This window comes from Neovison vison, chromosome 7 (genome assembly GCF_020171115.1).
Source record: "Neovison vison isolate M4711 chromosome 7, ASM_NN_V1, whole genome shotgun sequence".
Classification (NCBI taxonomy): Eukaryota; Metazoa; Chordata; class Mammalia; order Carnivora; family Mustelidae; genus Neogale; species Neogale vison.
Window position 1 is genome coordinate 101,223,188 of NC_058097.1, and position 23,135 is coordinate 101,246,322.

Below are 23,135 nucleotides of genomic sequence, written 5' to 3' on the forward strand. Positions count from 1 at the left end.
TTCTACTGAAAATTAACTGTTCTCTCCGTGGGTTTTGTTGCTCGTCTAACAGCGGTGTATCTGGCCGCGACGGTTCGCCTGAACCGTTTCTCCACGTTGGGAGGGTGTGAAGGCAACACGGGCTCAGTAGGAGCTCGGCGGGTGGAATTTTCAGTGCTGGTCTATCCGGGCTAGGGCCGCCCCGTCAGCTCGGTCAGCCGCGCGATCACGAGGGCGAAGAGCCCCTAAGCTCACCGCGTGTCCGCGTGTCCTGCGCTCCGCCCTGTCGCTGTCCCGACGGTGTGTGTCCGCGCGAGATGCTCGGCGGCGCGGCGTGGACCGCAGGGCCCTGAGCTGTGACGTTCAGTAGGCCGCGTGCAGCAAATGGCGTTTCTGACTCCGGATATTTCCAGTTGCTAACGGGCTTGTTGAGACGGAATCCTGCTGTAAGTTAAGATGTGCGTTGTTTTCTGTTACTGATTACTGCCCATTGCATGACGATGCCCACCGATGACACGTTTGGGTTTACAGTGTGAAACTATTTTGAAAGCAGATATGAACATTTTGGGGCCTGGTTTTTTTTTTTTTTTTCAATGAACTCACCCTTATTCCTTTGGGAAATATATACAACATTGGAAGAGCTCGGTCATAGGGTCTAAGTAGGTCTCGCTGTACTGTATGCTGCCAAAACATTTTCTAAAGGAGATGAATTTACACTCCAAACAGCTGACATCAAATTTCCAGTTGTTCTACATTCTTGCTAACACATAGCATTAGTTTTTAAAAAATTTAGGCTCTTTGCTGAGGTTATATTTCTCATTGTGATTTTGAATTTGGGTTTCCTTGATAGTTCTTGTCGAGCAATTTTTTTAATAGACATATTGGCCGTTTGAATATTTTCTTTAATGATATACTTATTTAAGTGTTTTGTCCATGAAGCATTGTCCATATTTTTAAAATTTATCTTTAGAAAATGTTTCGTCTGGATGTAAGTCCATTGCCAACTAGATGCATTGCAAATTTTTTTTTAAAGATTTTATTTATTTATTTGACAGAGAGAGATTACAAGTAGGCAGAGAGGTAGGCAGAGAGAGAGAGGAGGAAGCAGGCTCCCTGCCGAGCAGAGAGCCCGATGCGGGACTCGATCCCAGGACCCTGAGATCATGACCTGAGCCGAAGGCAGCGGCTTAACCCACTGAGCCACCCAGGCGCCCGCAAATTTTTTTTTTTAAGCAAGCTCTAAGCCCAGTGTGGGGCTTGCATGACCTCAAGATCGAGAGTGCCATGCTCCACCAACTGAACCAGCAGGCACTCCTCACATATTTCCACTTTTGTCTATAGCTTGCTTATCACTTTGATACTCACAAATTCAAATTTTAATGAAGTACAAATAATTCTTCTTTTCGTACAATTTTTTTTTTGCCTACACAGAATTATGGCAATAGTTTCACATTTATGTCTATGATCCATCTCAAAATATTTTTTAAAGCTCATTTTTCCCCCATATGGCTACCCAGTTGACCTAGCTCTACATATATTTTTGTAAGTTTCCTTCTGTTTTTATGACTGAGTAATATTCTATTGTACATAGGTCCCAAATCTGTTGTTTCCCCCAGGATTAGGGTTCCGATTAGGACCAGAGCATGGGTTAGGGTTAGAGTTAGGGCAGGGTGAGGGTAGAGGGCTTTTGGCCTGCACTACAGAGACCTCTCCAGAGGGTAAGTTTAAGGTTAGGGTTGGGGGTTACTGGTTACGTGAGGGGTTAGTGGTACGTGAAGTTTTAGGGTCAGGGTTGAGGTTAGGGTTAGGATTAGGGTTGGCATCCTTGGCATCCTGCCCTCAGAGACGTCTCTAGAGAGTAAAGCATCAGGCTTCTCCGGGTGAGAATAAACATGGCAAGGGCCCACCGTACTTTACCACCGTGCTTGGTAAAGAGGGGCTTTGGCGCTGTGAACACTTCTTAAGTGGATCTTCAGTTGGTCCTTCTGTTCCGATCTCTTACCTTTTACATCCATTTTCGGAATTACTACAAATTCTCTTTAAAGTTTTTCTTTAAATTCTGATTAGTTAACATACGGTGTAATGTTAGTTTCACGTCCATAGATCACTCAGCACAGGTGCCCTCCTCATCCCCCACGCCCTTCCATCTGTCACCAGCAGCGTGTTCTCTGTAGTTCAGAGTCTGTTTCTTGGTTTGCCTTGCTATCTCTTCTCCCTTTGCTCATTTGTTTTGTTTCTTAAATTCCACATATGCGGGGCACCTGGGTGGCTCAGTCAGTTACATGTCCTTCGGCTCAGGTCATGATCTCAGGGTCCTGGGATTGAGCCCAGAGTCTGGCTCCCTGCTGGGCAGGAGCCTGCTTCTCCCTCTGCCCCTCCCCCTGCTCATGCTCGCTCGCTCTCTCTCAAATGAAATCTTTAAAAATCTTTAAAAAAATAAGATGGCATTCATATGCTTTCTAGACCTAGCTTTGCCCTTATTCCAGATTTGGGCCGAAACACTCCCACTTCATGGTGCCATGATCTCGCTCAACCACCTGGGAGCTGACCAGTATCCGGAGGATCGGCAGGTCGCAGGATAATAACCCTGGGATGATGTGATGACCACGGTGGTGATACTGTAGTAATAAAACGCAGCCGGCCTTTGAACAGAAGGAGGCTTAGGGGCGCCAACAGCCTGCGCCCAAAATGCATGCCACTACTAAGAGCGCACTGTTACCCAGGAGCCCTACCCGTGACGTGGTCACTGAGCACAGTGTCTGCTCTCTCTTGAGTCCTATTCTTACAGGAAAGTCAGCTAGGGAAAACAGTTATTAAGAAGAGCAAAAGGAAGAGAAATACATTCAGAGCACTTACCGTACGCTATTTATGGAGAACTATCACGTATGAGCGGACCCACACCGTTCAAATCAGAGTTGTCCAAAGGTCAGCCGTAACGCCTAGTATTTTTGAACATGTCCCGTTTCACCACGCATCGTTCTAGACATTTTCCATGGGCTGTTCATTCTGTTAGGGGAGTTAGTACTGCTGAGCCTTCTTCCAGCGCATTTGCGACGCTTTCCCAGAAACCAGCAGAGGCTGCAACAGCCGGTCTTTCCTGGCAGCCTGCCCCAGTGCCACTGCCTCCTGGAGTCAAGGGGGCCGGTGACCCTGCCCTCTGCCGCACATCACGTGCCGAGTGGAAAAGCACGAAGATTGCCTTCGATGCTGACTCAGCTCAAGGATTTGGTATATGCTCAACGGTGCTTAGAAGCTGAAAGAGGTCATGTGAGCCCCATTCACTTCCCACTCACTGGGTTAACCAGGAAAATGCTGATTCTGTCCTGCCTTGGAGGGAATTGTGTCTATCCCTACCCTGGACCTTTATGCTTGCCTGTCAGCCCAGGCTCCGCACGTTGGCCGTGTATGTAAGTGAAACCAAGAACAGCATTTGACCCAGACTTCTCTTTGGGACCCCTGGACCAGTTAACACCTGTCCCCCAGGTTTTGCAATCTTGGCTCCTTACACAGGTTTGAGTATGTTTTCAGATTATTTAATTTGTAGTTCACTCTGCCTTCTTGAAATTTAGTTTCCTGTTCTAATTTTGGCATCACGACCTTGTGGTCTGGGGAGCCATCCGTTTCTGCAGCCTGGGGAGCAGGGCGGGAATTCATACTACTGGAAAATTAACTCCATGCTAGGTGAGCTTTGGGGTTTCTTATATTAAGACGAAGTTTTGAGTCCTTGGAGTTCTTCCAAAAAGATTTCTATGGACAATATTCCGTGTTTTGACACATGTCTTCCTGAGCTGCCTGCTGTTCACGCGCTCTTGGACTATGTCTGGCCAGGCTCTGCCTTTGGCCCCCGTTAGTGTCCTGGGCATGTCGTCGAGGACTTTGAGCTACCGATGAAAGCTGCTGGGCGCAGCAGGACCGCGCGCAGAGCCATCAGGCAGAGACAGGAAGATGTATTATTGCTTACCCATAGTGTATGGGTTCTAGTTACCTCCTTTGTCGACAAGAACATTAGACATTTTGTTTGGTGATTTTCGGAGAATAAGATCTGTCAGGTCTATGGCAATCTGTCGACCTCAGTGATTCCCAGGCTGTCCTCCATGGACCCCTGAAATTTTGGGACGAGTCTGGGGTCTGTTGGGGAGGAAGGCGAGTATGGCTTTGCCTTTCCTGCTTTTGTGGAAGGGGCACCACTCTTCCCTGTTTGGGAAATCGAAGCACAGTCACACTTGCAAAAACGAGTCTTTGACTTTACAATGTTTGAAATCCTTTCTCTCCCCACGAAGAAATGACCATTGCTAAAAAGAGAGTTAAAATACTCGTTTAGTGGCCAACTCCTCTGTGTCCTTACAGTCCGGCTCCGGATGTGTCTAGTATGTGGTCTGGACACATTTCTAGGCCTTTATGGACTGGTCACAGTCACAATATGGGCTGGAAGAAATTCGCTCGGAGTTCTAAGAGGTGGAATTGCTAGCGGTTCAGAGTGTAAGTTCTGGGGCCCCATGTCTGGGCCTGCGGTTCCAGCTTTACTTACTCTGTGTGCCTTTGGGCAGCTCTAACTTCCTGGCGGTCCCTGTTCCTGGGGGGTAAAGGGAGGGTCTCTGCACCTGCACGGTAAGGCCTTGAGAACACCAAGTGAGGTTCTCATGCTGTGTGCGCATGCCCGGCACGCGGCAAGTGCTCCATAAATTATCATTACATTATCATAGCGTCAATTGATATCACTTATGAAGGTCAAGAAATTGTCATTACTGCAATTTGTTCAAAAGCTGCCCAGACGGCATGTCACTGTTTGCTTCTGGAGGATTACCCAAGTACCCTCACTGATGAAGGCTTGGGGCAAGGGTCCTCACAGAAGCTCTGGGTACTTGAATCTGTCGTCAAGTCACAGACGTTAACTTACGCTGACTGCTTTAATCCTAAAAAAGATGTATCAAAATATTTCACTAACAGGAAGTTTGAATTTTGCCTTAAAACTAAATGTATTTTGGAGATTGTGGGACATGAAAATGATCGCTCTTCTTGAAAGTGGGAAGTCCTCAAAGTAGTACAGCCAAACAAGACTACGGTGAGGTTATTTCGCAAGATGCAGACTTGAACGAGGGGCCAGCATTTCTAACGGCTGCGGGTGCAGCAGGCCGGCCGGCCGGGTGCGGTGCCCACCCCACCTTCCAAACGGCCAGAGCGAGGAGCAGAACGCCCTGCCCCTTCCTGTGGTTCTTGTTTTGTTCTGATGTTCTTTAAAAACTTGTAAAAAGTGTGTTTCATCTGCTGTTCTTGAGTTATCAAAGCCGAGAACTGAAGCGCCGGGAGCTCTTTAGGAGCCGGTGTGAGCCAGCGCATGTGCCTGAGGGGCTCAGCAGGGCTTTCAGGGGAGGGATTTCCTTTTGTTCCCATCTGACTTACAAATCTCCAACGATTAAAAGCAAACCCTGCCAGTTAAACCCCACGTCATTTCCAGCTTGTCATGGAAATAAACTGGAAGGTGAGGAGAGAGTTTTATGTAACAGGCTGATTTCATTTCCCCCATTTAACAGGCGGCTTCATGACTCATGATTCGTTTGGATGAAAGGTCCCCTTGGCTTCCTGGCCACACACACCTTCCAAGCCCCGTCTTGTAATGCTCGGATAGCCTCTCTGGGCCTTTGACGGTATTTTTGCCTCCAGATCCATTTTGTAAAATGCCATTTGAAAACCTTATTCGCTTGGGGTAGTAGTGCACATTTGGAAAGAAACCTAAATAAGTACACGGATATTTTGCAGTGAGGTACATCACCTGGATTCTCCTAGAAGCACAGTATGGGCATATTAAGCCTATATCTTTAATAGCTTTTTTTTTTTTTTAAGTTTATTTGAGAGAGAGAGAAAGGGAGTGAGCAGGAGGGAGAGGGAGAGAGAGTCTCCAGCAGCCTCTCGGTGAGCACGGAGTCCAACGTGGGGCTCGATCTCAGGACTGCGAGATTCTGATCTGAGCTGGAATCAAGAGTCAGACACTCAAATGACTGAGCCACCCGGGCGCCCCAATAGTTGTTTTTTTAAAAAATCCCATTTATTCTTTTTTTTTTTTCCTCCCTCAAACTAAAGAGAAAACAATTCTACTTCTCTATGTTGATACAATAGATTCCATGGCAGGTCTTTATTCTAATCCCTAGACCTTAAAAATGTTATCTTCAGCTATTTGAACTTTCCTCTGTGTGTTGGGGGGGTGGAGGGTAACTGGTATGTTAAACACCACATTGAGAGAAATGTGACTCAGGGCGTCTGGCGGCTCAGTTAGGAGCGCTTGTGACTCTTGATCTCGGGTTATGGGTTCGAGCCGCATGTTTGGTGTAGAGATTACTTAAAAATCTTTAAACAAAAAAGGAACGTGACTCATACTTCCTGTGTCCAAGTTCAAGACGAACTTCAGTCTGCGACACCATGAGTGAGGATGTCTGTGATGTGTCACTCGTACATTCAACCACGAAACACAGTTGTGGTTTTTGGTTTTCTTATATTTCTCTTAAGATTTTATTCATTCATTTGACAGACAGAGGTCACCAGCAGGCAGAGAGAGGAGGAAGCAGGCTCCCTGCTGAGCAGAGAGCCCGATGTGGGGCTCGATCCCAGGACCCTGGGATCATGACTTGAGCTGAAGGCAGAGGCTTTAACCCACTGAGCCACCCAGGTGCCCCTGTATTTCTTTCTCTTAATCTTACTATTTTCCTCTGCTCTACCGTTCTCATTTTTAAAAATATTTTAAATGGTTTTTTTGGTGTGGTTTTATTTTTGACAAGTTTTATTGAGATGTAGTTCACATACCATAATATAAAGTATACAATTGAGTGGTTTTTAATACAGTCACAGAATTGTGCAATCAGGGACGCCTGAGTGGCTCAGTCAGTTGAGCATCTGCCAGGAGTCCCGGGACTGAGTCCCCTCGGGATCCCTGCTCAGCGGGAAGCCTGCTTCTCCCTCTCTCTCTACCCCTCCCACAAGTTGTGCTCTCTCTCTAATAAAATCTTTAAAAAAAAAAAAGAATTGTGCAATCATCCCCACTATCTAATTTTAGAATATTTTCAGAACTGCATAAAATAACTCCACACCCACTAGCAGCAACTCCGTATTTTTCCCTCCACCAGCCTCTGGCAACTCATTCTAGCCGGCACTAAGCTCTCCTCTGCTCTTGTGGACATTTCATACAAGTGGAATCATACAATACGGGGCATTGCGTGACTGGCTTCTTTCCCTCGGCACGAGGTGGGTGTTCGAGATTCTTCTACTCCGTCATGTGTCAGAACATCATTCTTCTTTGTTGCTGAATAATATTCCATTATGGGCATGTACCACCTTTTATTCATCCATTCTTCAGTTGCCGGAGAAAGCTATTACGGAAAGCGCTGATAACGTTTGGGTACAGGTTTTTGTGTGGACATGTTTGGATTCTCCGGGAGCTAGATCTAGAAGCACTTTCGTTGCTTTTTCTATTTTAACTTTCATTTAATTAATTCTGAAATGAAATGTCTTTATATTCTTATTCACATTTTTAGTTCTCTTATGAATCACCTCTTTATTTACATGGTAGTGTTTGCTTTTGGTTGATTTGTCAAATTATGATTGCCACATATGTTTGTCATATTTTGCAATCTCATGTTTAATAATTATTTTTCATTTAAACTGTACCAAAGTTACAGGTAAAAATCTACAAGTATTATCATGAGACAGTCAGTGGCCCCAATCTCCACTCCCTCTCAGCAGACACACTTTTAATTCCTTCAGCTTTTGTATTTAATCCTGTATTTCCAACCAAAGTGCCTCTACTGTCATCCTTTTTTTCTTGACTGCTGTGTCATATGTGTATGTTGAACTCCTCCTTGACATTTCTCATCCCACTCCCCATGCTTCTCCTGCATTTCCCCTCCTCTCAGCCTATAAAATACTCACCAGTATAGTATAATTTTTATGTTAATGTTTAATAATTGCAGTCTTAGGACTAGGCAAATACATATTTTTGCTGTTGTCACGTAGTATACTATGAATATGTTTTTGTCTTGTCCAACTTCTTGTCTTGGTTACTAAAAAGTCATCCCTCTTCCATTCTTGCTAGCTCTTCCTCAGCCAGAGTACAAGGGAGAGCGCTCGAGCACGGTAGGTTTCCTCTCATTTTCATCTTCTTACAGCCGGCCCTTCCACGCTGGCCCTGACCAGTGCTTCCGAGGCCTGGTGCTCAGCTGCAGTCCTTATCAGCACCCTGGGGATTTCATCCTGACTTGGCACTGGGTCCTCTTAGAGCCAGACAAGTCAGGGTTCCATGAGCGAAGATTCTATTAGGGAAACGCCTGTGAACAAAATATGGAGTGAGAAGCCGAGGGGCCTATCAGCCCACAAGGCAAGGCTGGCTGTGAGGGAGGGACAGTGGGATGGAAGGGCCTCCAAGTGGCCCATTGGAGGCGCGTCTCTTCAGCGGGCGGCGCGCTGTGGGAACAATGGCCTGTACTGGACCCGTGCAGGGCAGGCATGGGCTCGGCGGCTGACAGAGCAGAGCGCCAAGGGCCGGGGGTCAGTCCGGCTCCTACAGTGGAGGGCAGTGGGCAGCAGGCTCGTGGCCCCCGGAGCGGCCTTGTTTCCTAGATTTCTTTCTTCATGTACATTTTTGGAGATGCTTGTCAAACCCCACAAAGAGCTTGCTAATGTTTTGGTTGGAATCGCTTCGAATAATTAAGGTCAATGAGAAGAAGTGACCTCTTTATGAGGTGGAGTGTTCACGCCCAGGGATGCCGCATGTCTTACAGAGTGCTGGATCTGCAAGACTCTTTGTTCAGAGGTCTTTCAGCACGTTATGTATATATATACATGTGTATGTATATATGTATATACACATGTATATATATAAATATATATATAATATTTTTTTTCCAGAAAAGGCTTGCATTATCTTTCAAAAGACTCATCATCGGTACTTAAAATTTTTGTCATTGATGTAACTGGTATAGTTTGTTTGTTTGTGGACCCCCATGCAGGGCATGAACTCATGACCCTGTGATCAAGACCTGGGCCGGGATCAAGAGCTTAATGGACTGAGCCACCCAGGCACCCCTTTGATATCTTTTATTTAAAAAACGGACATTTTCTGTTTCTTGCCTGTGTATGGTCATGCTTTTCAGACTTGTCCTGTCTTGAAGCAAAGGGGTCTGTCTTTTTGTTGAAGTTGTTGAAGACTGTATTTATTTACTTGAGAGAGAGAGCAAGCAAGAACAGGAGCCGGGGGAGCGGCAGGCCGATGTGGGGGGAGAAGCAGGCTCCCCGCTGAGCAGAGAACCCCAATGTGGGACTCGATCCCAGGACCCTGAGATCACGACCTGAGCCGAGGGCAGACACTTCACTGACCGAGCCGCCGGGGTGAAAGGGGCCCGTCTTTTACCTCCATGTCGACCAGACAAGGGGTGAGGCTGCCCTAAGGGACTGAGCGTGATCCCATGTGTGAGGGGGCCTGGGCCTGAGCGCAGGGTTCTCTCAGCTGCTGACGCTCCAGCCAGATGACCCACGAGCTCCCCGGCCCTGTCCTGAAGGGGCTTCTGTTAGGCGCACAGCGATCACTGAGTGCGCTTTAAAAGGTTAAAAAAAGGTTCTTTTATTCTTAGTTTTGTTAAATGTTTCTGCTTTGGTAAAAGAAGGGGCCACCCAGCTGTACGGCGGGGGACGTGGATCTGGGGTCTACTTGCTTCTTAAATAGATTTTCAGCTAATCCTGTTCTGACCTAACTTTACTGACCAGCCCCAAGCCCGCCATTTCCAGGGTTCCCTATTGTCCTTTAAACCCGAGCTTCTCTGTGGTTGTGCAAGCCAGACCAGCGTGCTTCTAGGCTTCTCCTGCGGCCGGCCTCGGTCACCTGGGTCACTGAGCACCTGACCACCTGCTCTCCAGCCTTCGCAGACTTGGTGCGGTCTTCTCTCCTGTCTGTCTGGGGACCCGATCCTTCGCATCCTTTAGTTGTCACTGAAGTTGGGTTCAGGACGGAGCAGAGGTAAAAAGTGAATGTTCCATTGCTTGCCTTGCCTGGAAGCCTGCTCTCTGGTCTGACTGGGGGATTTGTGGGGCAAAGTCGAGCAGGTGTGGCCTGAGATCCCCCTTTCTCCTTCCTAACCTTGGCTGGTGTGACCCATCCATCAGGTCTCGCTGCTGCAGCCCCGGGCTCCAGGGTGCCTGCCTACCCCCACTCCGCCCCCCGCCCAGCCTCGGTTAGAGCTGCGACCCCCTTACCATCTGGGTTACTCCTGCTGTACCGCTGACCATACTCTGCTGCAACTGCTTGTGGACGAGCCCTTGAGAGCTCAAAGGCTCTACATGTACCGACAGCTGGCCTGGATGGGGTCTTTGCTGGTCTGAAGCCCCAGGCACAGTGATGACTTAAGAGGTGTTCAGGATGGTCATGTTGCTTGAATGCACACGTCAGTCCCGCAGCTTTGAGTTGATTTCCAATAAATACAGTAACTTGCAAAGCTTTTACTTTTCTGTAATTATTTTTTTCTTCTCTTTCTATGATGCAATTTAGAAAGCAAAGAGGCAAAATACTGTTTAATTCTCATAAACATTGGAATCATAGACGTCAGTGTTTTAACCATGGTCATTTGGGAGGTGCTTGGGTCGTCTCCATGACTCCATGAGGAGTCTGGAAGAGATGATGTGTCATTTTCCTTTGTGCTTTCGAATTCTCTGCAAGTTATAGGCAGTGGCGTCCCTGCGTTGCGTGGGGACAAGTGGGGGCTCAGAGCACCGTACACACACCTGGCGCAGGTGCGACACCATGTGTCAGCTGCGCTGATGGCAAGCTCTCAGAGAGTTTACTGCACAAACTTCTCTTACTATTTGGACAGTATGGGGCACCTGGGTGCCTCAGTGGGTTAAAGCCTCTGCCTTAGGCTCAGGTCATGATCCCAGGGTCCTGGGATTGAGCCCCGCATCGGGCTCTCTGCTCAGCAGGGAGCCTGCTTCCCCCTCTCTCTGCCTGCCTCTCTGCCTACTTGTGATTTCTCTCTGTCAAATAAATGAAATCTTAAAAATATATATATCTGGACATTATAGTAATCTCAAGAGAAAGACATTAGGACGATGACCACATAAGCAATACAATGAGGGTAAAATACCACAGACGGAGACTTAGAACCATTTGAGGTGTTTCATAAATACTTGGCGGTCATAACCCGAATTTTGGACCTAAAAGTGACAGCAGCCATGAGGCCACCCTTGACTGACCCAGTCTGCCCTCCCGCGGCGCCTCCTCTGCTGAGAGCTTGGTCTGAGTTACGGGAGGAAGGAAAGCAGGGGTATGCGTTAATCACTCGTCTTCCATTCTGGAGGTGCAGGAGCCCTTTCAAAAATAGTGGTGGAAATGCCTCAGAAGGTACTCCTGTGGCGTGTGGACTCAAGCTCCTCGTGGGGCTTCTGCTCTGCGGGCTGGGCTTCGGCCTCACGGGAAACCTGCAGCCCCAGGACCTGGCTGGGCCTGCTCTCCTCTACTGCACACTTTGACCAAAGGGGACAATCTCAGACACTTTTACGGGTTGGACCTTACCTGATAAAAAATGATAATAAATGCATGAAATACACAGTGTGAAAACATATCAGGACCTGAGCTGAAGGCAGACGCTTTACCCACTGAGCCCCCAGGTGTCCCCGTTAAGTATTCTTTAAAAACGTGATTTTAATGATTATATAATGTATATAATGTATGATTGTATAAAGGCATATATGAATGTATGCAATTTAACAATGTCCTTATTGTCATGTAGAGTGTTTTATTAAATTTTCCTATTATAACCATAAGGTTTACTACATATTGTAGTATCTTGTTATCCTTACATGATGAAATTCAGTCTTTAACTCTGAAGACTAAAAGTAGAGAGGTTTGTAGGAGAGACTTGTGTAACATTATACATGTGAAATGCGTTTAAATTAGGAAATATATTTACTTGGCGTAATTATCAGTTATAGGGTACAGGGAATTTTATTTGTATTTGCAAACTTACTGTTTGAGAAAAAGTTAGATCATCTCTACTTTCAGAATGAATGATATCATGAACCATACTCTATAATGATACATTAAAATAAAAAAAATGTTTTCAGAGGCCACTGATTTTCAAACTGGGTGGCAGGCTATTAGTAAGGGAAGATACCTTATTGGCTGTAATTAGCATTTAAAAAAATTGAGATATAAGTAGAATATAACATTGTATTGTTTTAGGTGTATGACATAATGATGTCATGTATCTATGTATTATAAAATGAAGGTCACAGTAAGTTTAGTTAACATTCAATTCCCCCCAAATTAAAAACAAACTACCATGAGTTTCTGGCAATTCCACGTCCAGGAACTCATCTGAAGTAGACAGAACGAGCACTGCACGTGTGTTCACGGTAGCTTTACCTACAAAAGCCAAGACAAGAAAACAACAAGCATTGTGGGTTTTTTTTTTAAGTTTTTAAATTTTTTTTTTAAGTTTTAAAATTTTAATTCCAGTAAGTTAACATACCGTACAGTATTAGTTCTGTTGTACAATACAGTGATTCAACACTTCCCTTCCCCGCCTGGTGCGCCTCACGACAGGTGCCTTTCTCCCCCACCCCCCGGTTCCCCCTCCCAGATTCCCTCCCCGCTGGTAACCATAAGTTTGTTCTCTAGAGGGAAGAGTTTGGTGTTTTGCTTATCCCTCTTTTTTCTTTGTTTCTTTCCCTTAAGTTCCACACACGCATATCTTTCTCTGACTTATTTTGCTTAGCATAATACCCTCTAACTCTGTCTATGTCTTTGCAAATTGCGAGATTTCATTGATTTTGTTTATCTGAGAGAGAGACAGAGAACATGAGTGGGGGTAGATGGGGGCAAAGAGATGGAAAAAACATTCCATGCTCATGGATGGGACGAATATTGTTAAAATGTCCGACCTAGAGCAATCTAGACTTTCACTGCAATCCTTATCAAAATGCCATCAACATTTTTCATGGGGTTGGAACAAACAATCCTAAAATTTTTATGGAACCAGAAGACATCCTGAATACAAGGTAATGTTGAAAAAGAAAACCAAAATTGGGGGGCTGACTTCAAGCTCTATTACAAAGCAGTGATGATCAAGACAGTATGGTACTGGCACAAAAACAGACACATAGATCAATGGAACAGAATAGGGATCCCAGAAATAGACCCTTAGCTCTATGGTCAACAAATCTTTGACAAAGCAGGAAAGAATGTCCAATGGAAAAAAGACAGACTCTTCATTAAATGGTGTTGGGAAAACTGGACAGGCCACATGCAGAAGAATGAAACTGGACCATTTCCTCACACCACACACAAACATAGACTCAAAATGGATGAAATGTGAGACAGGAATTCATCAAAATCCTAAAGGAGAACACAGGCAGAAACTCCTTTGAGCTCAGCTGCAGCAACTTCTTGCTAGACATGTCACCAAAGGCAAAGGAAACAAAGGCAAAAATGAACTACTAAAAGTTCAAAACAAAGGGGAAAAAAAAAAACACTTCATCAAGATAAAATCTTCTGCACAGCAAAGGAGACAGTCAACAAAACAAAGAGGCAATCCGTGGAATGGGAGAAGATATTTGCAAGTGACACTACAGACAAAGGGCTGATATCCAAGATCTATGAAGAACTCCTCACACTCAACACGATAATCACATCAAAAAATGGCCAGAAGACATGAACAGACACTTCTCCAAATGAGATAATACAAATGGCCAACAGACACATGAATAATGCTCCATACCACTTGGCATCAGGGAAATACAAATCAAAACCACAATGAGATCCCACCTCACACCAGTCAGAATGGCTAAAATTAACAAGTCAGGAAACGACAGATGCTGGAGAAAGGGGAACCTCCTACACTGTTGGTGGGAATGCAAGCTGGTGCAGCCACTCTGGAAAACAGCATGGAGGTTCCTCAAAATGTTGAACATAGAACTGCCCTACGACCCAGCAATCGCACTACTGGGCATTTACCCCAAAGATACAGATGGAGGGAAAAGAAGGGGCACACACACTCCAGTGTTGATAGCAGCAATGGCCACAACTGCCACACTGGAAGGAGCCGAAATGCTCTTCGACAGACGAACAGGTAAAGAAGATGTGGTCCATATACACAAGGGACTATTCCTCGGCCATCAGAAAGGACGAACACCCAGCTTTTGCAGCAACGTGGATGGGACTGGACGGGATCGTGCGGAGTGAAGTCAGGCAGGCAGAGAACAAGCATCCTACGGTGCCACTCACAGGTGGAACAGAAGGAATAGAGCAGAGACTGCAGGGGAAGGAGGGAAGAGTGAAGGGGGAGAAATCAGGGAGGGAGACAACCCGTGAGAGACTCTGGACTCCGGGAACCAAACTGAGGGTCACCGAAGGGAGGGGGTGAGGGCTGGGGTCACCGGGTGACGGGCGGAAGGAGCCGCGTGAAGTGACGAGCACTGGGCGTTGCACGCGGCTGCTGTGGGGCTGCACACTCCGTCGGAAAGCAGCCATGTCCTACAGGTCGGCTAGCGGAGTTTCGGTCAAAAACATAAGCCCCACAAATGAGTGAATGAGTGTGGAGCATAACCAATAGCATGGAGGACAAGGGGCGTTAGAGAGGAGTAGGGAATTTGGGTAAATTGGAAGGGGAGGTGAACCATGAGAGACTATGGACTCTGAAAAACCGTCTGAGGGGTTTGAAGTGGCGGGGGGGTGGGAGGTTGGGGTACCAGGTGGTGGGTATTATAGAGGGCACGGCTTGCATGGAGCACTGGGTGTGGTGAAAAAATAATGAATACTGTTTTTCTGAAAATAAATAAATTGGGAAAAAAAAACAAAAAAAACCCATAAGCCCACGTTTTGTTTTTTTAATAAACATATCATGTATTTTTATCCCCAGGGTACAGGTCTGTGAATCACCAGGTTTACACACTTCCCAGCACTAAACCTGCGTTTTCATTGTAGCCGCTACTGGCTCGGCGAGGGGGCGAAGGCCGTTGATCTGGAGCCACTAGAGGGCGGCACGTCACCCAGTGACCCCAGCCCTCGGTTTCACAGAAATCGCAGAGCCAAGGGTTCAACAGTAACGACCTGGTTTTACCACGGATTAGGGCAGATAGGAAATTGCAGTTAAAGCGATTCTCTGACTGTGGATTTCCCGTTATTTAAGGGCCTGCTGGGTGGCCCAGGATGACGGAGTCGCGTGCTGAGACAGTGCAGTTAGTCCCCGCGGAGCCCCAGCGGCAGTCCCTCGGCGCTCCCTCAGGCCTCGCGGCCTCTCCCCTCTGCCCGCAGAGCAGAATCTCCTGATTCTCCCAGCAGAGCAGAGTCCACAGCCAGTCCCTTTACAGCGAGTCCCTAGGAGGCCAAGCTCCATTTTCTTCCTCCAGCCGTGGCCTGTCCCACGGACAGGGCCTCAAAGGGCACGTGTCACACCTGAGCACATGTGCATTCGGGGAAGGTGCTGGAGTGGGATCCCTTCCGACGCGGTCTCTGCGCTCACGGACACCCTGGGCTTGGCAGGGGCCGCAGGAAAACAGCCGCCCGGCCCCCAGAGCAAACCCCACACAGACTGCTGGGAGCAGCCGGGGCGAGGGACACTCATGGCCTGCCACACAGGAAAAGGCGAGGGGATTTCCAAGGGTAACCTTCGGAGAAGGTCTCCAGATCTTTCCTCTGGGAAAGCTGGGGGGATGCAGAGAACTTGAGAAACGCAGGCCGAGACCAGCTCATCCTTGTTCTTACCGAACTCGCCCAAGAGTTCAAGGAGTTTGTTTGGAATCCAGTTAGCAGGTAAGCAGCGTGACACCATTAGCACGAAGGACACAGGTTGTCTAGAACATTCCACCTGGGGTCTATGAAGCTAACTCAAGTTTCAACCTGCCCTACCCACTCATGCGGTTAATTAAACAGTTCTCCATCCAAATGGCATATGTGCTTTCTTGTAAAAGTTTTTGATCTTGTAGATAAGCCCCAAAACCATCTAGAGACTTCTGCTCTGCCACGAGGCCGGCTGCCCATGACAAGGGGTAAGTGAACACTAAGGTCAAACAGACTTTGGTTCACTCCCAGAGATGTCCTTTCCTGTGTCCTTGACCTTGGGCACATGACTCAGCTCTTCCGTGCGGAGTGTGCCCACAACTTGGTTCTGGGCTCACTGGGTTGCCGGGAGGAGAGGAGATCCTGCTCATACACAGCACTGCACAACCTCTGACAGAAGCTTCCAGAAACTACTAGCTCTCATGCCAGGGGAGGCGTCTTCATTGCAAGACAAAGTCATTTTTCCTGGCATGTAGGCTTTCCTTTCAATCCATCAGTGCACAATGGATTTTCTCCTCCTGCGAAACGGGTTGTGTTTACTTTTTGATGAGACATCTGCCAGAAGCCAATGAGTGCTAGTGACCACAGGAACCCTGTGGAGGGGAAGAGAAGCCCCCTGTGCAGAAGGCTACAGCCCAGGGGCCTCCAGGAGCCCTGAGGATCCCTTCCCAGGGCCTCCCGTCCCCGGCACTCACCTCTGCTGCCCCAGGAGAATGCACTGGCCCATCGGGCCTCTACAGGAAGCACCTGTCGCTTTTCTTTTTCTTTTTTTTAAATTTTATTTATTTGACACAGAGAGAGATCACAAGTAGGCAGAGAGGCAGGCAGAGAGGGAGGAGGAAGCAGGCTCCCTGCAGAGCAGAGAGCCCGATGTGGGGCTTGATCTCAGGACCCCGAGATCATGACCTGAGCCGAAGGCAGAAGCTTAACCCACTGAGCCACCCAGGCACCCCACCTGTCGCTTTTCTGCAATATCCCTCACCTTGACTTGGAATTTGGCTTTCAAATAGGTGACCTCAATGGTTAATTCTATATAATGCATATTAAACTGGCATATATGTACATAAGTGCTTAATACATTATTAAGAAATTATGAAGTGTATGTTTTAAGGTTTTATAGAATTATAGAGGTATTTGTTCTGAACCCCAAACTGGGACATCCAGTACAATAAAAGATTTTAAATATTTTGAAAGTTTTTAAAAACTTTTTTTTTTGAGAGACAGGGGAGAAGGAGAAAGAAAGAATTATAAGCAGACTCCACGCCTAGTGCGAAGCCTGGCTTGGGGCTCCAGCCCATGAGCCTGAGATCATGACCTGAGCCAGAATCTAGAGTTGGACACTCAATGGACTGAGCCACACAGGCGCCCCGTCACTGTTTCTTCCGAAGTGATCTGAGACCTGCGGAAGCCTCGTCGTCATCTGCAGAGGCTGTATTTCTGTCCCAGCTTTCCCTGCCGTTAACATCTCACACAACCACGGGTAGCGGCATCCAAACTAGGAAACAAACATTTTTGGAAGACTATTAACTAAAAAAGTAGCAGTTCTGTCCTTACTCTGTCATATTGTATTTGACGTCCTCTGGTCTCTTCTCATTCGCAACAGTTCTTCTCTTATTCTTTTTCTTTCATGGCCTTGACGCTTCTAGAAGGTACCGGTGGGGCATTCTGTGGAATGTCCCTTGAGTTTGTGTGATGCTTTTCCCCCGACTGAAGTGAAGTCATACCCGCTTCACTGCATGATATCAAAGGTCACAGTAGGATTTCAAAATGTTTTCTTATGGTAATCATGACCTAGACTGTTTACTTACGGGTGAGATCTGCCAGGTCCCCTTAGTGTAAAAGGACTTTTTCTCCTTGTCATTAAATATTTTGGGGGACATACTTTGAGGTGATGTAGATGTCCTGTTTCTCCTCCAAGCTAATTTTGACATCCGCTTGCAGGTCTTGTTTGCAACAACGGTCTGGCCAACAGTGATTCTTCCGTGTCCTCATCCCTTCCATATGTACTGGGTCCCTTGTGTAAAGAAGTCATTCCTTCCTCCCCTTCTACTTATGGGATCATTTATTTGTACCAGTATGGACTTCTTTCTGGTTTATTCTTTGGCCTGTAATCTGATATCACACCTGATTTTGTTTCTGCTGGGATCACTGTTGGATTGTCCCTGCAGACAGGTGGGACATCTGAAATGTCCTGCTTCTATTGATTTCATTTAGTGCATCCTTACTCCAAGCCCATGTTGTATTCTCTCTGCACAGTCCTGGAATCAGTCACTTCCCCCACAACCCGGGTTCTTTTCATTAGGGAACAAGGGCTGAGTGCCCGGTCCTCTCAGGGCACAGAATGAGGAGGCCCCTGTGTGCACAAGGTCTGTGTGTGTGTTTGGACCCGTCCCCATGCTCATGTTCATGCTGGTGGCTTAGTCCTAGCAGTGCCCCTTTCTGGAAAGGGCAGAACCGGCAGGAGACGCAGGGCGCAGGCTGCTGGGGCGGTGGACACGCAAGGCTCCAGGCCTCGACCAGGCCCACACCACGTGCACCACCGAGAGGAAATTCATCTCCCTGCAAATTTGAGAAAACTTACCACCTCAATTGGAAAGAGGTCCCTTTATCCTAATATGTATAAGTCAGCGTGGAAGGCATTTTTCTTCCTTGTTTCTATGTGAATCACATTGTCACTAGTTTTCGCTTCTATAGATATTCTCTTCCGCTTTAATTCCCAACAATTTCTGCGTACCTTTGTCATTGTCAGTGGCCCCTCCCGGCTCCGCTAAGGTCCCAGTGCCCCTCTCTGGAGGTGTTATGGCCAGTGCTGCACCGGGATTTGGGTCACCCCACAGGTTTACGAAATGATGGTGTCCTAATGTTCAAGTACTAGAAAAATAAAGACTTGTTCTGCTTTTTAAGCTCACCAGAGAGGTGTGTTTCCTCAGACTCGACCAGAGTTCAACTATTTTAAATGAAGCTTTACTTATAGAGACATTCTCGGGGACACAGATAAAAGGTAAGAGGGACTATCAGCTGTGGCGTGGGCTTGGCATGTGGTCTGATGCCGAGTACAGTGACGGTAACACCTAAGTACAAATCCTTGCTTTAAAAAAAAAAAAAGCTGAGTTGTAATCCAAGGTGCTTGGAAGGCTCCACAGAAATCATGGCATAGCCCTTTGGCCTGCTTTGCCCACTGGAATGTCATTTTATAAATAATATCCCAATTCACAAAACTGTATCTTGATGCATAAAAAATGCCCCGAATATTTACTAGTAGAGGTGCACAGCTTTCTGTTTTTTTTTTTAAAGATTTTATTTATTTATTTGACAGAGAGAAATCACAAGTAGGCAGAGAGGCAGGCAGAGAGAGAGGGAAGCAGGCTCCCTGCTGAGCAGAGAGCCCACTGCGGGACTCAATCCCAGGACCCTGAGATCATGACCTGAGCCAAAGGCAGCAGCTTAACCCACTGAGCCACCCAGGCGCCCCAGCTTTCTGTTTTTAAAAACCTGAGCTTTAACTTTTCTGTTAGCTTTAACTTTTCCTAAGTCCTATGCTTCTCCTCCCCAAATAGGAAAGTACAAAATGTTTCCTGTTGCCGTCCTTTTTTCATTTCCTTTTCCCTTCTCCCTAACTGGTCCCGTAGTTCCCAGTTCCCCCAGAGAGCATGGCAGAAAGAACACAGGGGCTGCAGCCAGACAGACCTGGGTGTGCACCGCGAGGCCGCAACTGACCGGCTACGTGACCCTGGGGGCGGGCTCATCTCTGAGCCTCTGCACTCCTCTGGCGACGACGAACACATGGCTCTTGGGCTGTCCGTTGGGGTGAAGTAACAGCACGTGCCTTATGTGGCAGGGTGTGGTCCCTCACCTCCCAGGCCAGGCTCTGCAAACCAGAAGTGAGCAGGGTCATTAAAAGGCCACAAGAATTGGCTCCCTCAAATCTTGCAATTTCTTTTTTTTTTTTTTCCCAATTTATTTATTTTCAGAAAAACAGTATTCATTATTTTTTCACCACACCCAGTGCTCCATGCAAGCTGTGCCCTCTATAATACCCACCACCTGGTACCCCAACCTCCCACCCCCCCGCCACTTCAAACCCCTCAGACGGTTTTTCAGAGTCCATAGTCTCTCATGGTTCATCTCCCCTTCCAATTTACCCAAAAGCACATACCCTCCCCAATGTCCATAACCTTCCCCCCTTCTCCCAACCCCCCTCCCCCCAGCAACCCACAGTTTGTTTCGTGAGATTAAGAGTCACTTATGGTTTGTCTCCCTCCCTATCCCATCAAATCTTGCAATTTCTAATTTTGATTCATTACCTTCTAATGTAAAAAAAAATTTTTTTTGTAGTCCCAAAGTGCCAACCGTTCGATTTGAAAGACAGTATGATCCCAGGGTCACAGGAGGGCCTCCCTCTGCCACACAGAAAGCTAACCTCGGCTCTGATGCTGCCACCAAGGGCCCTTTTGGGGGCTGTGGTAACTTTGGGACTATATATTATACCAAAATGGATAATTAAAAAAAACCCAAATACCATTTTTTTTTGTAAAATGCCCTCACAAGTTACTGTAAGAGGTTTCATAAACAGACATTTGTAGTTCACGTCTATTTCCATCACTGCAGCTGCTCCCGGCACTGGGGCTCTGGGAGGGACGAGGGTGTGCTCTACCCCTAGGGAGCCGCGCCGGGTCTCCCGCCCCTGAGCGCGGAGCTGGCTCTCCCCGGAGCCCTGCCCGGACCTCGCTGCTCTCCAAACCCAGGTTGGGACACCACTTCAGGAGCAGTCCGGTGGCTCGCTTGCTTTCCTGGGAATGGTGCTGGCAAACAGGTGCGTCCAGTCCTAGAGGGAGAGAGAGAAGTCACTTAGTCCCTGCGGCTGCTAGTCCTGTCCCCGTTCTCCTCCTGGAAATGTGAAGCAGCAGCGGACACACAGCTGCCCAAACCTTGCAGCTACACACTGGGCTGGCATGTCAGAAAATGACCTAATTTGGCGAGGCCTGCCTGAGTTCTCCCGAACCACTGGCCTCAATCCTCGTGTCACTTTCCTCAGTAGCATTCTACTCAAAAAGGTAAAATTCCCATTTTGGAAATGCCCATTTTATAATTTCATTAAAAATTCAGATGTGAGAGCGTAGTTATAAGTCCTAATTTTTTAGCATCTGTATTTCAAGTTCCTTATTTGAAATTCCTTTCTAGATAAATGGGGCACTTACCAGGACGGTGTTTCGCACCCCGCTTCCTCCCTGTCTCCTGGTTCTGTCTCATCTAGACCTGGGAGGCTCTTCTCTCCTTTTCGTTCTCTAGAGCGATATCCATTTTGCTAACTCAGAAGCTTTTTTTCCAAAATTCAGAATTGCATTCATCTCCCACGTGAGTCTCCTCCATCAGACTGTATCAGTCAGGACAACACAGCCGCTGTTAAGAATCGTAGGACTAGGGGATACAAGAATGACATCTTATCCCCTATGGGAGGAGCTGTAGAAGGAGGGTCTGGGAGGGGACAACAGAGGTGCAGACTCCAGAGCCTGCATCAGTGAGGAGGAGGGGGCTTGGGTGACAAAGTCCCCGTGGGTATCAGCCGATGCCTGCGGTGGCCGGGCAGTGGGGGTGCTGCTGAGGTCAGTGGGCTGTGGCTAGAAGATGCTGTGGAGCGAAGAAGCTGGGTGCCCTGTGTCAGTCTGTCCCCTCCTCCGTGGGCTTTTCGGTACTCAGGGCGGACTCTCAGAGTGCAGCAACCTCCCCCCACGGGATCAGTCCTGAACCCCAAACCCAGGAAGCAGGGAATGGGAAGAGCCTGCATCTGTTGCTGGTGAGGAGGGAAGCCAGAGCTGCTCCTGGAGGAGCCCCACGGAGCTCTTCCTGCACTCCTGGCCACCAGTACTGGTCAGTCACGTGTACGGCCACCTCTGCGGTGGACGGGGTTGAGGCGGGTCCAGAAAGACACTGTCCGCAGCATGGTCGCTGCCCTTGGGTCGTCCCCAAGTCCGCTGGCCGGAGAGGGCGCCCAGACTGGATTCGATCCCCGACCCCATTACTTGTTTGCATTACTGCTTCTAGACCATGTTTCTTACCCTTGGCTTCTCATTATAATTTGTCTGGGGAGCTTTAAAAAATCTCAATGCTCAAATCGCCCCCCGGGGTAACCCAGACGTCAAGATTTTTTTAAAGTTCCTCATGTGATTTCAATATGCGGCCAAGGTTATGTTCCAGACCCTTGTGGTTCCACATGGGGAACCCTGGTATGGTCTCGGTCCCAACCTGGACCTCTCAGAGTAGGAAATGCATTTTGCCACCATCCACGGGTGACAGGAAGCCCTGTTCCAATCCTCTGCTCGCTTTCTTTTCTTCCCAACACCCCTGCCAGCTCCCCAGTCCTCACTAAGAGAACAGCCTACTTTCCTGCCCTCTGGCCGCTCTGTTCCCCTGCGGCTGCCAGGGCTGGCTCCCCGCCCTTCAGTCGTCAGACACTGTCTCTGCCCACCCCAGCGGGCTCACGTCTGCCCTGGTCCTCCGCCCCGCCCACACTCTGCTTTCTGTTCACCGCGCCTTCTAACCTTCCGGTGGCTGCGGCTTATGTTGGAAATCTGTACTCCCGACTAAAATGTAAGTCCATGATAGAAGAAAATAATTACTTTTGTTTTTACTGTCTCCCTAATACACGGAGCAGCACCTAGCACATAGTTGGGGCTTGATAAATCGCACAGTTGAATATTTTCCTTTCCTTCGTTATTTTGGTCTGCCGCTGTGTCCCCCACTTTACTTCCTCATGGGACAGACACCAGTGACAACCGTTAGCTGCTAGGAGCACTTTATCTAGAAGAGGGATACATACACAGAAATAAGTGTGGTTCAGAATGCAAAGGACACAATTTATACAAAGGTGGCAGATAATTATTAGGAAACATTAGAGGACGTTCGACCTGAGTAGAATTTAAAAGAACGAGTAAACGTGATTCAGGCAGATGTCAGTGGAGGTTGATGAAGGCATTCCGAGCTAGGAGGAGAGTGTGCAGTTGGGCAGAGAGGCATGGGACAGCAGGCTGGGGGCCTTCAAGGGGTCTGGGCATTAGTGCAAGCAGGGAGGACTCAGGATACAGAGAGCCTTATACGCACGGTCCCTCTAGCAGCCAAAGGGAGAGAGCTGAAAACTTTTAAAACAGGAGCCCAATGCGGGGCATGAACTCACGACCCTGAGATCCAGACTTGAGCTGAGACCAAGAGTCAGCCACTCAGCTGACTGAGCCCCCCGGGCGCCCCTAAATGGGATTGATACGACAGATTTTACTCTGCCAGTCCACCACACTTAGAAATGCCATCTGTCAGCTTTCGCGGACTGTCTAGATGAGAGCTTGAAGTAGAA

General features: G+C 47.7%; 1 long non-coding RNA gene across 3 annotated transcripts; it reads left to right on the plus strand.

Moving 5' to 3' along the window:
- The first annotated feature begins 200 nt into the window (after positions 1 to 200).
- Positions 201 to 10,410, plus strand: LOC122912262. 3 transcript variants are annotated; one of them, XR_006385593.1, is made up of 5 exons: positions 201 to 437; positions 7,095 to 7,212; positions 8,060 to 8,100; positions 9,799 to 9,976; positions 10,123 to 10,410. It is a non-coding gene; the product is annotated as an uncharacterized LOC122912262 (long non-coding RNA). The 3 variants fall into 3 exon arrangements; XR_006385595.1 differs by having other exon boundaries at positions 201 to 425; XR_006385594.1 differs by lacking the exon at positions 201 to 437 and adding an exon at positions 5,189 to 5,624.
- Positions 10,411 to 23,135: the final 12,725 nt, after the last annotated feature.